This window comes from Humulus lupulus, chromosome 7 (assembly GCF_963169125.1).
Source record: "Humulus lupulus chromosome 7, drHumLupu1.1, whole genome shotgun sequence".
NCBI lineage: Eukaryota > Viridiplantae > Streptophyta > Magnoliopsida > Rosales > Cannabaceae > Humulus > Humulus lupulus.
In genome coordinates, this window is record NC_084799.1 from 197,204,928 (window position 1) to 197,223,320 (window position 18,393).

General features: G+C 32.1%; 1 long non-coding RNA gene and 1 pseudogene across 1 annotated transcript; both read right to left on the reverse strand.

Moving 5' to 3' along the window:
- Positions 1-9,955: 9,955 nt before the first annotated feature.
- On the reverse strand, positions 9,956-15,752 carry LOC133792549 (probable diphthine methyl ester synthase; annotated as a pseudogene).
- Positions 15,753-16,207: 455 nt separating this feature from the next.
- LOC133790094 (uncharacterized) lies at positions 16,208-17,114 on the reverse strand. The gene is made up of 3 exons (XR_009873887.1): positions 16,767-17,114; positions 16,644-16,674; positions 16,208-16,557 (listed from the first exon to the last, which is right to left on the reverse strand). It is a non-coding gene; the product is annotated as an uncharacterized LOC133790094 (long non-coding RNA).
- Between the last annotated feature and the right edge of the window lie 1,279 nt (positions 17,115-18,393).

Here is an 18,393-nt window from a genome sequence, read left to right on the forward strand (position 1 = left end):
TAGAATCTATATGTTTATTGCTTATGTTATCTTATGTGTTATGTTATGAAATATGATACGTTATGAATATGTTATGAATGTGTATGTTTTTAGGCTTGGGCTTATGCCCTATTTGACTAACAAGACCCCAAAAAGATTATGGGCATATGCCTACTTAGCTAGTAGGACCCCACTAATCTCATGGGCATAAGCTTTTTTAGTCTATGGGACCCCAAGTAATAATGGCCATTATAATAAGTGTATGTATTAAGTGTTATGATATGTCTTTACGTTTATTATGAAATTTATGTTTATGACTATGTGTTAGATTTTCCTTGCTGGGCATTAGGCTCATTCCTTTCTGTTTTATGTGCAGGAAAATAGCTTTAGAGGCGGTAAGATTCGTGACGCTTAGAGGATGTGTATCGATGGTGAATGGAGTCAAGGGGTCGAGCGTTATTCGATTCAAGGATGTAGTCTTGTTTTATTTTTTTATGGTTTTACATGTATTTTCCGCATTTTCTATGTAACTCTTTTCACTTTAAGTTATTTTTGTTTTAAAGACAATGGGTACCCATATCCTACTTATTTTTATGAAAGTAACCTTTGTTTCTACAAGTTTATAATAAATTATGGTATTTTCGCAAATGTATGTTTTAGTAAGAATTTGTATGTATAGTTCGATAATGGTCCAAGAGTCTAGATTAGTGGGTCACTAAAATTCGTTATTGTGACTAAAATCTTGTATTAGTACGAGAGGATTAAGATTGTAGGGAATGAATTTACATATTTCCCAGTAAAACAAAGTTATATCGAATCTTTGGATTTGTAGAGTCCAAGAACTTTACTTAGCTAGTTAGATAGTAGTAGTGGTAGTAATAGCTAGTAGTAGTTATAGGATGTTTAATACTATGGATTTTGGTTCAAGCCGGCACTTAGTTGAACACTCGTAGCAACACTTATAGATTTTATAAGTTTAACCTATAGTTTAAGAATATTAATTATAACATAAGGTTTGATTAATATAGCTGATTATGAAGATGATATTTATCATACTATAAGGTTTAGATAGACCCAAAAAGATAATGACACTTGTCACGTGCATGATTATTAAGAATTAAAGTATATGAAATTACATTACTTTTTCGCTGTCTCTTCAGCTTGAGCTGGTGCCATGGCAGGGAGACCGAAATTGAAGAAGAAAACACTGGGAAAGAAGAAACGGGGACCTTCATCAACAGATCCAATCAAGAAACTTAAATCCATTAATGCAATTCTTGGGGTGGATGCTCTTAATTTTGAGGAAGAGGATGATTCAGGTGCAAATCAGACGGAGATAGCAGTGGAGGATACCTTATCTCAAGAGATCAAAGATTCGAGGGGAGGACCAGAGGCTGGTAATGGAGAACTGGAGTGCAGATCAGTGGTTTAACAAACCCTCAATGACTGGTTCGGGGTCCTGAAGGGCGACTTTTTGAGATCTAAAGGAAAATCATGTAACTCTGTGCCTATCTTGAGTATAGAGTCTGATGTTGTCAAAATAGAGGTCAATGACATAAAAGAAGAAGTTCAATTTTGGAGTTTATCTCTAGTGTGTTATGTATTGGGAGCCAATCCTCCTCTTTCAGTGATGGAAGGATTTTTTTGCAGAATATGGAGAGACAAAGGGGTAGATAAAATAGGGCTTTTGGCTCAAGGAATATTTCTGATTCGGTTTCAATCGGTAGAAGTAAGAGATGGAGTTTTGGCTGCAGGATATCATTTCTTTGACAGGAAACCTATCATCATGAAATGATGGGATCCAGATTCTAAATTCACCAAGGAAACGGTTTTGACAGTCCCATCTGGGCTCAATTGAGAAATCTAGAGCATAAGTATTGGGGAGAGAGAACTATGGCCAAAATTGTGAGCACAATTGGGAAAATGGTGCACCAAGATAGAGCAACAAGGAATTGAGAGAAACTACAGTTTGCTAGGGTGCTTATTGAAGTGAACTTGACTAAAGATCTACCTGCTCAAATTAAATTTGAAGATGAAAAAGGGGATTATGTGTATGTTGAGGTATACTATGAATGGAAACCTGAGTTATGCTCTCAGTGCCAAGGGATTGGTCATGTTAAAGAAGATTGTAGGAAGAGGGTGAATAAAACAGGGACATCTCAGATTTGGCAACCGACACTACACCAAATACCTCTTTTTATAATACATAATTATAAGCTAATTGGAAAAGTATTATAATAGGTATAAAGTTAAAATGGAGGGAAACCAAAAAAAATGGCTTGGTAAAGTTAAAATGGAGGGAAAAAAAAAGCTCAATTAATGTAAAAGCATTTTTTCACCCAATAAAATAAAAAACTTAGAAAAAAAATATTTTCCCTCGTCCATCGTTTCTCTGAACCCTCACCTCCTCTAAACCCTCCATCATTTCTCTCAACTTTCCCTTTCTCAATCGATTATCTTCAGCAAATTTCCCTCTCTCACTCGGTTGCAGTCATCCATAAACAGCTCCAAGGACTTGACCAAAAGAGAGATTTTTCTTCTTGGTGAAGAACTCTTCAACTACATTGTGGGAAAAGAATTGGTAAAGCCCTAAACTTAGTACAAATTATTATCTTTTGTTAAGATACATGTCTTCTTTTTCTGATTCCTTTATTTGGGGATATTCTAGAGGGGTTGTGTTGAGAGAGACATGAAGAGAGTGGTGGGCATTCAGTGCTATAAAGGGATTAGACATAGGGAAGAATTGCCAAGCAGAGGACAACGAACAAGGACGAATGCTCGAACCAAGAAAAGTCATATGCCGATTCCTCTTGCATTGAGGAAGAAATAGTTGCTGCTGTCATTTTCACTACCAAATTGGTCTGGGTTTTCATTTCAATCTTAGCCTTTTTCGAATCATTGTTATTTTGTTGAATACAAAAATATGACATAAATTTCTCTAATAAGTCATGATAAGCTTCATTTACTGACTAAAAAAACCTTCTTTCAAGTTAAATAGTAATCTGTGTTGGATTATCTTCTTTGATATTTTTGTTGTGGCTATATATAGCAAATTACAACTCTTTACACTAAGAATATGATCCACACTACCTAGCTATCAGTCAAATTCAAGTTTCAACTCTTTATTTTCTTGTTTTGTTGAGATCATTGTTGGAACCCAAGTTACTGATCAATTATTGGAGGGGTTTGGCCGTTCATGTCTTAGCTTTTAGGTTTTTCTTTTGATTGACATGATTTTGTTTTGTAGCGCAGTTTGTTTCAGTAACTACCAAGTACCGAACCAACCAATGTCTAATGATGAAAACATTGCCAGAACAGACATATTTTGTGCAGATTTCTCAACTTTACAAATTCTTACAAACTATTTGGTGATTTGAGTTGAAAGAAGAACAAAACTATGGCATGGAAAATAAACTCCAACAAGTTAAAGAAGAAAATAGGAATCTCTTTGAACTCAACCTTTCAAGCAAAATATCACAGAAGAATCTTGATGCACTTTGGTGATGGAAAGTCCACTCCTTTTCTTGATATGCTCCCAAGACAGGAGAAGGGTTGCTCTAATCTCAACACGTCTGCCTTCATCCACTGCATGATCCTTGCTGAGAAACCCAATCTCATTGTTTTCACTGGTAATTTCTCTTTTCCTTCTTCATTTTTTTTTACTGACTTGGTATCCTTAAGTTGGGGTTGTTTTTCTTTCTATAATTATTAGCAAAGTGATTTGTCTACTTTGCAAAATTTTTTAATAGGGTTTGTATTTGATAGTGAGATTTTTAGCGAATAAAACTTTCTTTGCTAGCCATGAAAATTGACAACCCATTTTTGAAAATAACATGTACATTATAATAGCTAGTTGGGTTGTTAAGTCCGTGACTGTAAGTCTGTAACTTGTGCTAGTTTGTTTTCTTAGAATTAATTATGTTTTAGCTCTACTCTGTTAATACCCAGTTGCCCAATCGACTCAATCTCTTTTAACTGCCACTTGATCTTAATTTGGGGACCTATTTTTATATTGTGCAACAAGGGATAATATATTCAGATTTGATGCCACTGATGCTGCTAAGTCTCTAAATGCTGTGTTTGCCCCTGCAATAGCATCCAACATCCCATTCTCAAAGTGCCTCTTCACTCCAGCCATCACACATTCTCTATTGGAGTTTTTGAAATGGATTGGGTAAAATCTATCTCTTTGTTACGTATTTGGAATTAGGGTCTATTTATTTATTTGGAAAAGAGGGTTTATTTATTTATTCTTTCAATGTCAACTTTTTTCTAATCTCCTAAACAACACAATCTCTCTCCTTCTCTCCTTCGTTACTCCACTCCATTGGATGATTCCGCTGAGGCCAGGGAATTGCGTCACCAGAGGTAATGTTTTGATTGATTTCTCACTCTTCATTCTTTCCTTTGGAAAGAAAAGAAAGGAAAATGATTGCTTTGTGAAGTGTTGGATTTGTTATACTGGCTCTTTGTGCTTAGAGATTCGATTTTCGCATTTTGCTATTTTGGATGTCGATGTGCTCGAAGTTGCGATTGATGTTTCGTTTTTGTTGTTTATTGGTGGAAGTTTGAAGCATTATTTAGGTAGTTGAGGGCTGGCATTATGTGAGAGGTTGAGATCTGGTGATTCTTTATTAATTGAATCTTTTGGTAGCTACTTATGGTCTTTGAATCTGTATGTATTGGTTTTGCTACTCGCATTTTGTTGATTTTTCTTAGATCTGATTTAGTTGGGTTTTTAATTTTGGTTAGGTCTTCTGTAGTTATTGTTAGTTTTTACGGATAGTTTACTCATGCATGTTGTAATCTAAGCTGAAGTTTTTAAATTGGATTTATTAACCGACTATCATTATTACGAGTTTATATATAAATGTTTACCAAGTAATTACTAGAATTCTCTTATCAGACTCAGTCAAAACTCAACTAAGATCAAATGGTTTTCTAAAATACAATAGAGAAGGAGAGATGTGAGACATTGTGGTGTTTGAGTGTAAGCAGGTTAACTTGATATATATATATCTTGTAAACTTGATGATGATAGTGAAGGCTGCCAATGATCTAGTTTTGGATGAACCATGCCAGTGATCTAGTTTTGGTAGAAGAGAATGAAGAGAGGAAATCTGAATAATTTGTACTGTATATATTTACACGCACTACAAATTTATATTCTCTTTCAGGTCTTGAGAATAAAATTAATAACTTAAGACTATTTTTTATGAGAAAAAATAAGTGTTGGAAAGATAAATAGAGATTGAATGTGTAAATCACATGCTAGAACAGTTAAATTATATATATATATAAATTTAGGATGTAACTCTATATTGGCCTCTTTCTTTTGTTTTTTATTTTTTATATTTTGGATCAAAACTAAGTAAACTCAAGATCGGTTGTACTACAATATGACAGGAAATTTAGAAAAACATATATTGGAATAAGCAATAAAGGATAGAGATGAATGCCACAATGATAAGTTTCTTTTCCCTGTTTGAGGGATTACATCATAACATTATTCCTCATTCCTCATGTGTTGGTATAAGAAAGTATAATCTGTATATATATTCTTCTTGTTTTCCAAGTTTTAGACCACATGGCCCTAGCCATTTGTAGTCACATATTGGCCTATGGTTTGAATTTGGTCTTCTTGTCTTATATAACTGAACTATTCACGAACAATATCATCAAATCATTTTCATTCTTATGCTATAAATGTTCAATTTTAGTGATTATGTTTTTATATGAGTTGCATGACACAACTTTGTTTCAATGTTTCTGGTTTTAAAGAATTGTCCATCTGAGCATTACACACTCTAATATCAATACCTCATGATTAACACTATCTGCAACTTTTGAGGCTTAAATTATACTTGAAAGTTATCTTTGTTATATTACAGCTTTATTTAAACTAAAGAAAGTAGATTCATATTGTTTTAGCTTAAGTTGATAGTTTCTAGTTATCCACTCAAATATACTTGAAAGATACATGGGTGATGTTTCCTTTGAATGGGACCAAAGAGAGAAAATGCACAAGTTTATTAGCTTCATAAAGCTTCTATTTTTCCATAAAGCAACAAAGCTTTGTTTATATTCCCATCTGAGTAATGATTAGCAGTATTAGTATGTATTGCTGCTAAATCTTTACATTTTCTTTGCCATGGTTATTATTAGTACGTTCTCTATTATTAAAAAATTAAAAATCTTCATATGTGGGCTCTTGCCAATTTGGTGAGACTGCTTTATGAACTGAAAAAATATCAATACCTCATGATAAGCACTACTTGCAAATTTTGAGGCTTAGAATATACTTGAAAGATATCTTTGTGATATTAAAGCTATACTTATACTAGAGAAAGTAGATTCATATTGTTTTATTGCACATGCTATTGTATTGCTGGTACGTTTTATTCATTAGATTTTTGTTTTATGAAGTATTCATGGTTCCATACTGTTAGTTAATATTGTTAGTCATGGGTTTATGTTAATTAGTTACTGCTATTATTTTGTTAGTTGTTCTAACTGTATTTTAGTAACTAACTTCTCTTGCCTTACTCTTGGCTCTCACTGTACATCTTTACAATGTATAAATAAAAGTCCTTTAGCTCTTTTGATCATATTGATCAAGAGCTTCTTTCTCTACTTACTTTCTAAACATTCACACACTAGTTTTTGTGATTTTTTTTCTCTTTTTTCATGTGTTGTGAGTATTTTTTCTTAATATGAATACTGGATATGCTCTGAGATATATACATATATATACATATTTTCTCTTTTAATGGATCATGGGTAGTTAATACTTAAAAGGGTATATATCTTATGATTTTTCTCTTTTTTAATTTATGGATTATGGACGCCTTTATTTTTAATTTATTCCAACCTAGTCTATTCTTGCGTGCAAACCCAAAGAAACAAGACAAAGGTTATCTTGAACCATGGCTAGCTTATTATTTGTCAGGATTATTGGGGCTGAACATTCAAAGATGCAACTGGTAAAAATTCCTTGATAGATCTATTGTTCCTTACAATTTTTGCTTCAAAAGTGTTGAGGTGTATTAAATAGGCAATAATAAGAATGCATTAAACAAATTTTTTCTTATTATATGTATTGAAACATGTGAATATTGAATGTTATGCATCAAATTATATATTCCATATCTTCTTTGGAAATTCAATCAAGCATTATAGAATAACTAGGTAAAAAAAATTGGATTTCCCAAGAATTTAAGTGAACCATTTTAGATGGTTGATTCATGTATGAATATATATATGTATGTATGTGATGGAGAGATGACCCGAGTTATAATTTTCTCAATGAAGGTAGAACTTTTGTCACTGTTGTTCCTGGGAAAGAGGTGTTATAGCTCATTCAGAATGTGTTTACGAGTTAAGTCTTAGTCTTTAGAGGGGTTTGTAACAAAGATAATGTTTATGCTATTGTAAATCATCATTTTGGTGATTAAGCAGCTAGTTCAAAGTAGTAGGTTTTTACCCTCTTTTATTTATTAAAATATGCAAATACTTACACAGCAGTCAATGAGAATGGAGTAAAAAGTTTTAATGTTCTTATACAACAAATCATAAAAAGGGTCGGTCAAGAGAGTAAACGAAATGAATTCTAAAGTTTACTTTATAGCCTTCAGGTCTTGCTTCATCGTCTTTTAAATTGATAGCTCATTAAAACTAAGGCCAACAGTTCCTTTTCTAATTCCCTTGTACAATATTTTTATACTGTATTCATTATGTCTTCTTTCAGGACGTACAAGGTTAGGAGTCAGTTAAGACATTTTATGCGGTAGACAAAGCAAGATATAAAGTTTGAGGTCTAATATTTGTAGTTGTTTCTTATAAATAATTGACAAATTGCGTTAGATGAGTTTGGTATAGTTTGTGCAATATGTGCATTGCAACCAGATTATTCTTGTTGTTATTGTTTGCCGCAACTTGTCTTTCAGCCAATAAATGCATATTGTGAGCATTGCCAATAAATAGTATTTGCTTCAATTTTTCTTTGTTGTATGCTTCTGTGTTGCTGAAATAGAAATTGCGACCCCCTATGTTTGATGTGGTCACTTGAGCAAAAAAACAAAAACCATATTCTTACCACAACCATCTTCTAGAATGTTAAAAGTCATTACCGTATCTTCTATTAAATTTATTAAGGGCTTGAAGTCACTGAGTATATTGTAAGCAACAGGATTTCTGGTCACAATTCTCTGTTCTTTATTCACTGTTCTGAAATTATAATGTAAACTAGTTAATACACCTTGCAAGGTACTTAGGAATAACAATATCTCTGATTCAATTCCACCAAATATTGGAGAATACCAAAACTTGACTGAGTTGTAAGTTCTGATAATACCAATGGAGCTGACTTTTTACGGTGTTCTTTTTTACTCCAATAGTTGGTATATTTTAATTTCACTTCAGAGCATTTTTATTGAACTATATATATAAAAAGTGAGAGAAAGTTCAGCATTTGGGAAAAACAGAGAACAGAGCATAATGTATTGTATATGGTGTTGCACAGGAGGCATTAAAGTGTTTCTAGGTTCAAAATGTGGTGGATGACACAGAGAATGGAAAGCTTTTCAGAAAGAAGAAACATGTGTTTTTACATTTTTAATGAAAATGTCTGGTAATAACTAGTAGATATTTTTATGGGATTTTTCTTGGCATTCTTTTTTTATGAATGTGAAGATTGGAAAATTCAAGGTTTTGGACTATATATATAAATATATATATTATATTGATATTTTGTATATGTGTGGGGTCCAATGATGTGAAACGGATTTGCTAGCTTTGTTTTTAACTAACAATGATGCAAATCTTCTTTTGTCTTTAGTGCATACTATTTTGAAAGACATGTTGATTGCTTGCTGATTTCTAATGGAAGCAAAAGCTTCTTGTGCAAAGTGAGCATCCCAACATTTTCTAGGTGTATATAGGTAAACAATTTGACCATAACAACCACCCAATTAGAGAGTTAAATTTATTTTCCCTTTATATATACGTATATATTATTTATTTACAAACTGTAGAGGAATTATTTGGCTTAGAGACTTCAATTAATTGTTATCTTGTGTGCTTTTTTTCATTTTAAAAGCACATAAGATGCTTGTTTCTTTATTTTGCACTTATGTTTGCTTCCAGAATATTAGTTTAACAAGGTTTATTTAATTCCTTTTAGATTTATGTTTGTGTTTATATTCAAATTTCTTTCAATATTTAACTGTAGTTGGAAGCACTGGCTGCACTAAGGACCTTGATAGCGAAGCCAAAGAGGTTGCACAAACTTTTGCTTGAAAATGTTATTGTTTTTTTATTTGCAATATCAATAACTTGCATCCTAATTATGATGGTGGGAATAAACAAGTTAGCTTGAGAATTATAAAACCAAACTATAATTTAGTTAGCAATTTAATTATTTGGATTTTTTTGTCTTTCTGTTTTGAACTAACACTACCAATTTAATTCTACAACTTCTATTTTTTTCTCTTGCATAATTTCCCAAGCAAATGATTAGATTCTATTGAGGGGTTTTTATTGTTTCTGTGGCACCCACTATTTTAATTTATTGAGTCATACCAAATATCTGATAGTACTTCATGTTTATGATTTTCTCCATTTGATTTCTATACCAAATACCACTGGACTTGCTTACCTCAACCAGGTGAAAGGAGGGTGTGAATTTATATATCTCAGCTTGAATTGAAATTGGTCCATTTCTGCCTTTGATCCCTCCATTTTCAAGGACCCCCTATCCTTTTCTGTTTGATGATATTTGAAAGAAAATGGTGATTTGGTGGCTGTTAAAGTGAAAAGGCCGTTTGTTATTGAATTTTTTATGGTGGCAAGTCTAGAAGAGACATAAAACATTCATTACTTGACAAAGATTGTCAATGGAAATTTTTATAGGGAATACGAAAAAGAGCTAATTAACTCACTCTTTTAGAGGTGAGAGGTAGGGAAAACAGAGAGATACCTACCTCACCTACAAAAAGGAGAATATTCAATAAGATTATGCAATATTCTTCTCGATAGGGGATGATGGCCCACCTATATATATTGCTTGATCTGTCAAAATCTTATTCCTCTAATATCCAAAGTCACTCTTTTTCTGGTTTGTTTTATTGGTGTTCTTGGCAGGTTGTTAAAGGGTTCAATCACTTTCAATATCATCCTCTTATACTTGGTACGCTGACTATGATTTTAATAGCACGACATGCTTAAATTTTAATTTTTCTTGAGTTACGTTGATAGAGAGTGAATTTATAATAATTTAGGAACAAAATATTGTATTCTTCTGTGATTCTATGTAGTTTATAGTAGTTCGCGAGGTCGGTTGATTTATTGTTATGCACTCTACAATCAAATTCTTTATTTCACAATCTCTTGTATAGATTATGGCAAACTTTGACTCATGAAGGGTGATTTTGGTGCCTTCAATTTGTAGAGTAGCATGTTAATGATTTTTGTTTTCAGTATTTATCACTATTATCTCTTTTTTATTGTTGCTAGGTCCCAAAAGCTAATCTCAACAATTTTATTACTGTTATGGTTGGATTAGTATGGTACATATATAAATTTTGTTTAACTTCTCTATCGTTTCCTTCCTCTCTTTCTCTCTCACACATATACATGAACAGATGATTTCATACTAAAAAAAAACCAATGTCTTATTGTAGAATCCAAGAACTTTACGTAGCTAGTTAGATAGTAGTATAATAGTAATAATAGTATTATCTTTATGACTGTGGATTTTTGGTTCAGATCGGGATTTATTTGGACACTCATAGTAGTACTTGTAGATTTTCTAAGTTTAACCTATAGTTTAAGAATATTAATTTTAACCTAAGGTTTGATGAATATGACTGATATTGAGGGTAATATTTATGATATTGTAAGGTTTAGATAAGACCCAATAAGATAATAGCACATGTTATGTATAGGTTTATTAATGATTAAGTATTTTGAGGATTTAATTTATTAAGGTTAAAATTTGAATTCTCTAAGGTCAGTCAGCAGCTTTGAAAACGTTAGAGGGCTTAGTCAAGGCTGTTTACTCAATTGAAATTAAGCTAAAAATGTGTACTTTCGTGTTTAAATATTTAGCATATGTAGATATATTGCAGCTATAGGGGGCGATATATCGCAGTACGAAGATACGGAAAACACAAAACGTTGCACGATTGCCTCGGGCATAATGGCCCAAGCGATATGGAATTGATAACTCTATAAAATAGAGTTATTTTACCACTTCTTATGTGCTAATTGTTGCTTAATTCTTGAGTTTTTAAGTAATTTATTAAGTTTTTAAGTAATTTTGAATTTATTAGGCTTAATTTAATTTTATAGATTTTTGTGTGTTTTTTATAGTTATTTTGTTGTAAAATATTGTAGCTAATTATTTAAATTATTGTTGTTTAGTTTAGGGTAAAAAAATGTTGTTTTATTGAAACTAAATGTTAAATATAAATTAAGTTATAATTAATATTTTCAAAAAAAATTAAATTGATTTATTTTATAATTGAAAATATTTTATTATGATTTAGTTTATGTTTATTTTGTAGGGAGGTTATTGCAATTTTTGACCTTGAAAAGTAAGGAAAAGAATGAAGGATAATATGGCATTTTCAAGAAAACAAGACAAAGAGTTGGCATTTATAAAAAAACCTCATTTGGGCCCAAGCCCAACAGCCCCATGCAGCTCCTTCCCACGTTGACTCCATATGCCAGCATCAACATATGCACATATATGCACATATCACTGCCAAGCCTTCATCTTCACGTTCAACTCCACCAGCATCAATGAAGCATCAAGCCACCTGTCCACTTTCCTTCAGCATATATCATCACCATGCTGCCTTCCTTCCTTCAGAAAAGAAGGCCCAGCTGCCCACGCCTGCCATCCTCCTCTCCAGCAGGCCAGCCATCCAGAGCCCAACGTGGCCAAGCACCATTCCAGCCCAATTTGTACCCCATCCCATGCCTAAACCAGCTGCCAAATAGCCACAAAAATGCCAAAAATCATGTGTTTTCTTTCCCAATATTTTTCACTCAAATATCAATTCACTCCTCCCTATTTTTCTTACCTAAATAAACATTCCTAATTTATTTTTTTACCCTAGCTTTTCACCAATCTTTTACCCAACCAAACATTTCATTTTTCCAATACTCTTACACTTACTCTATTTATCCTACCACTTCCCAACACAATTAAATTAATCAATTTATTTATTTTAATTTGATTAATTTAATCTCCATATTTTGCCTATAAATAGAGTCTTGTAAGACCATTTGGGGGGAGCTCTTCTTCTTCATCTTTTTTCAACCTCTTCTACACTCCATATTTCTCTTCTTTTCACTAGTTTCTCTCTACCATTTTCATCTTTTGAAGAGCATGTCAAGTATGTTATTTTGTAATTTTTATCTAGTTATGAGCTTCTAATCTTTTTCAAAGGCTATTAAGATGATGATGAAGCAAAATGTAACTAGATAGTATTTTTTTTGTTGTATGTTGATTTCCCATTTGTACAACATTGTTTATCGATTTTTCTATCAAAGATATGCATTTTTTCATCTATTATTGATTGTTAAAGCATATTGCACTTAGTTCTTCATTATGCAAAAATATGATATTCTTTGATTAAATGTTTTTCATTAAATTGTTCACATCTAATTCTTAGAGCATAAGTATCATATTTTGCCTAAACATAATCTCTTTGATTTTTTGTAGTTTCATTAAGTTGTAACACAACTAATGCTTAGAAATTATATCTTATATAAGTGAAGAAAAATCCTACCTTTTTGAAAGAGTAACTTGTGCTTGAATAGAAAATATATTTTGAAAAAATATATAGTGTGATTTATTTCAACTATATTAAAACTTGGGAATCAATATACTTATAAATACTATTGAACTTGCATTTTGTGGATTCTAACATCTTAATAATCTTATTTTTTATATATCATTTGAAAACAATTTTTCTATTTAATCTTAAATATTTTTATTACTTGTCTTTTATTTTTTCTAAAACAATATCTCATCAAATATTTGGAACTAGGTTAGAATATTATTGCTTTGTTTGAAAAAGTTTCTTTTGATGTTAGTCAACTCCCATGGATTCGACCTCGTACTTACATGAACATTATATTCTGAAACGATTCGTGCACTTGCGAGTTTAAATATTAAAACACCCTCTTTTGGGACCAACAGGAATCCCTTTGTTTTAAAAACAAAACATAACATAATGGTAATTAAAAAGAGATTACATAATAAAATGTGGAAAGATACATATAAAAACCATAAGAAAACAAAAACTACATCCTCGAAACCGAAACTCTCGACTCCTTGAATCCATTCCGCCTCAATACACATTCCCAAAGCATCCATGAACCTTTCCCGCCACTATAGCTATTTTCCTGCATATATAACATAAAAAGAATGAGCCTAATGCCCAGCAAGGAAAATCTAACATATAGCCATATACATAAAATTCATAAGGTAACATAAAACATACTATAACACTTATGTCACATACATAATATAATGGCCATTATTACTTGGGGTCCCATAAACTAAACAAGTCATATGCCCATTAGATTAGTGGGGTCTTGCTAGCTAAGCAAGTCATATGCCCATAATCTATTTGGGGCTTGTTAGTTGTATAGGTCATATGCCCAAGTCTACAAGCATACTTAACATAGCATTTTTCATAACACACATTCATAAGATAACATATAAAATCATATAGCACATAAATCCTATCCTATTTTCCTTACCAAAATAACCGGGATATGAGGACTGATTTGGGACCTTGGAACACTCCTCAAAACCATTTATAATATGGTAAGTATATTGAAGAAAAGGGATGAAAGTGAAGAAGGAACTATACTATCAAAATATACTTACCAAAACCTTGTGCTTAAGAACTTGGATTTCCTAACCAAGAATAAGAATAAGGTTAGAATGAGTAGAAGACTATGAGAATTTTTAAAGAACATAATACAGAAATGGACTAGAGTTTGGAAATACCTTGAAGACTTATATGATCAATCTAAACCTTTCACCGAAATGTGTATAGAACCTTACTTCCCCAAGTGTTTGATAAGCTTATAATTCCCAACCCAATTGTTTACAATCTCACACTCACCTAGCAACTTGCAGCCTCTGAACTTAGAGTAATAGATGAATAATGGCTGGGTACTAGGTCCTATTTATAGAGTTTAGGAATGAAGAGATCTTCATTTAACTTAAATAAAATTAATGGATTTTTAGGTGAAAAACATTTGAATTATCGTTCAGCAGAGGTTGAAGACTCGTTCAGAAAGGTGCTAGATTTATCAAGAGGTTGAAGGTTTGAATGGAAAACGATTTCAAAAACTTTCAAATTATGCTAAGAGGGGTGATATATCGCCCCCTGTAGGCGATATATCGCCTGGGCCAGTATGCCTGAGGCAATAGTGCAACGTTTCGTGTTTTTCGTATCTTCGTGTTGCGATATATCGCCCCCTATAGCTGCGATATATTGGCATACATTCATTATTTAAACACGAAATTACACATTTTTAGCTTAATTTAAATTGAGTAAACAGCCTTGACTAAGCCCTCTAACGTTTTCAAAGCTACTGACTGACCTTAGAGTATTCAAATTTTAACCCTAATAAATTTAATCCTCAAAATACTTAATCATTAATAAACCCATACATAACATGTGCTATTATCCTATTGGTTCTTATCTAAACCTTATAGTTAATGAATATTATCCTTAAAATCAGTCATATTAATCAAACCTTAGGTTAAAATTAATATTCCTAAACTATAGGTTAAACTTAGAAAATCTACAAGTACTACTATGAGTGTCCAAATAAATCCTGATCTGAACCAAAAATTCACAGTTATAAAGATAATACTAATATTACTATTATACTACTATCTAACTTAGCTAAGTAAAGTTCTTGGACTCTACACCTAATAAGCAGAGAGTATGTAGACCAAGATTCCGGTTACTTTGAATTTTCTCATAGAAGCTGTCTGGTCTCTAGGTTTTAGTAAAGAATGGTATTGAAACTGTCTCTCCATAATGGTAGAGCTGCAACCCACAAATTCTAATGGCATTCATCACCGAAGCATTGTGTATTACTTTGACAACAATACCCAATTTCTTAAAAACTAACAGTTACAATTTAAGGACTTTCAAAGGTCCTTGTGCAGCTAAGTAAGAATATTTATGATCACAATTATCTTTTTCTACATATCCATGGAATTTGAGATGGCCCAAATCAGCAATGCATATATACATACATGTAACATTCATCTAATGAGGAAGAAATGATATAATTTCTAATATAAACAAGAAAAAAAAATCACAAAGAAAAGCAAAATAGAAAATTGAACGAACATACCCAAAAGGGTCGCCAACTACAAGGAAAGCCACATCAGAAACACGAGCAGCTGAGAGTATTTCATCGGCTTTTTCCTCAACCATTTCTCTATCGGCAAGAATCACCGGCCTTCCATAAATTTTTTCCTGACCAATGAAAAAATAAAATAATCAATCAAGTTGTTAGCTTTGGAAATTGGTGCAAAAGAAAGTAATCAAATTGAAGAGAAAGAGAAAGAAACGTACCAGGGTAGAAAGGCCATCTGAAGAGATACCGAAAGAGAGAAGAGAAGTATAAGCTTCAATGTAGACCTTGTCGCATTGCTTCAGTACCTCTAAGCCTCCAAGAGTTATGCCTCTCTCGTCACCCAATCCCAATCCCACTATGTACATCATCTCTCTCTCCCTCTCTCTCTTCTGGTAAAAAAATTAATACAACTTTATTGTTTTGTAATGACCCACTAATCTAGACTATTTGGTCCATTAACAAATCTATACATAAAACTTACATTTTTGCGGAAATACCATACTTTATTAGAAACTTGTAGAAACAAAGGTTACTTTCATAAAATAAATAGGATATGGGTACCCATTGTCTTTAAAACAAAAATAACTTAAAGTAAAAAGAGTTACATAGAAAATGTGGAAAATACATTTAAAACCATAAAAACATAAACAAGACTACATCCTCGAATCGAATAACGCTCGGCTCCTTGACTCCATCCACCATCGATACACATCCTCTAAGCGTCACGAATCTTACCACCTCTAAAGCTTATTTTCCTGTACATAAACAGAAAGGAATGAGCCTAATGCCCAGCAAGGAAAATCTAACACATAGTCATAACACATAGTCATAAACATAAATTTCGTAATAAACATAAAGACATATCATAACACATAATACACTTATTATAATGGCCATTATTACTTGGGGTCCCATAGACTAAACAAGCTTATGCCCATGAGATTAGTGGGGTCCTACTAGCTAAATAGGCTTATGCCCACAATCTTTTTGGGGTCTTGTTAGTCAAATAGGGCATAAGCCCAAGCCTACAAACATACACAATCATAACATATTCATAACATATCATAACATAACACATAAGATAACATAAACATAAACATATTGATTCTAGCCTATTTTCCTTACCAAAGTTACCGGGATATGTGGACTGAGTTGGGACTTTTTGGAACACTCCTAATAACCATTAGAAAGAGTGAGTCTAAAGAAGAAAAGAGATGAAAAGGAAAATGGTAAGACTAAACCATTGAAAGTACACTTACCAAAACTTATGTGCTCAAGAGCTTAGATTTCCTAACCAAAATGAAGATTAAGGTTAGAGATTGAGTAGAAGACTATGAGAAAGAGAATAACATAATACAGAAATGAACTAGAGTTTTGGTTACCTCAAAGACTTGAAAGACCAATCTAACCACAACCGAGATACTAACGAACCTCACTTCCCAAAGTGTTTGATAAGCTTATGATGATCAAGCTTATAATCCCCAACCCAAGTGTTTACACTCTCACAATAACCTAGCAACTTGCAGCCTCTGAACTTAGCTTGATGAATAAAAAATGCTTGGTGCTAGGTCCTATTTATAGAGTTCTAGGAATAAAAATCTTCTTTTTGGCTTTGAATAAAAAAAAATAAATTTAATTGAAAATATTTGAATATCCTTCAGCCAAAGGCTTAGGAATTTTTCAAAATATTCAGAGAGATTTAAGGATTCAAAGCTTGATTTTAAAATAATAAAAACAAATAGAATCCTAACTTCTAACTCCCTAAATCTCGTAACTCTAAACTCCCCTTCAGTAAAATCAATATATCTGGAGTTGTAGAACTTCGATTTGGACTCTCTTTATACCGTTAGAAAGCTCATTAAATTATCTACAACTTTTAAGAAATACTATTTTTCGAAATTCCTAATATAACTGGGTCAAAAACAGGTCGGAAGTTACAGTACCCTAAAGTTACGAAAAATCTATTTAATTATCTAAATATCAACCTAATCCACAAATAAATAAAATTGTGATAAATGTCATGCTCCTATCAGATTTTGGTGAAGACTAAGTCTTATATTTCTCTTATTAAAATAATAATTTCTTAATAATCATACATATGATAAGTGTTACTATCTTATTGGGTCTATCTAAACCTTATAATATAATAAATATAATCCTTAATATCAGTCATATTAATCAATCTTAGGTTAAACTTAATATTCTTAAACTATAGGTTATACTTAGAAAATCTATAAGTTCTACTATGAGTGTCCAAATAATTCCCGGTCTGAACCAAAAATCCACAGTTACAAAGATAATGCTATAAATACTATCATACTACTATCTATCTTAGCTAAGTAAAGTTCTTGGACTCTACATGTTTGCTTCTCAACACTACTGAATTTACACTATGGAAATGAATAAAATAAAGGTCCAATCTCCACCACCTTTTTATTTATTTTAACTATCAATTGAATTTAAATGACCATAAAAAATAGAGTAACAGAAGAGAACAAAAGAGAGAAGAAACAAATTTGTTAATTTCAGTAATGGGGTTGAAGCTATATAACTCTTTATGGCTGTTATGGTGTCCATGGAGGCAAATATTGAAGAAAAAGCAATTAGTTTTTCAAGAAAACTTTAATATTATTATGGTTGTGGCCCTTTAGAGTGGCAGATCAGTGGCCTTAAGTTTAGCATTTTTTCTTTCAAACATATCCTTGCTGCTCCCCACCCTAACTCACTCTTTCCTATTTATTTTATTCAAAATAATTCAAAATCGAATCAGAATAAAAAAAAAGCCTGAATTAGAATTCAAAAGAGCAAAGGCAGAAAAACTAATCCAAGAACTTAACCATCTTGAAGTTCAGATTACAAAAACACTATATAGCTAGTACTTTTGGTCTAATTTTTTTTTCTTCGTCTTCTTTTTATTTTGATGTACAGTCAAAACAAATAAGGGAACTTCATCTTGCTAATATACATCTGCAACTGGAGGACAGAGAACCATATTCAATCCATACTACT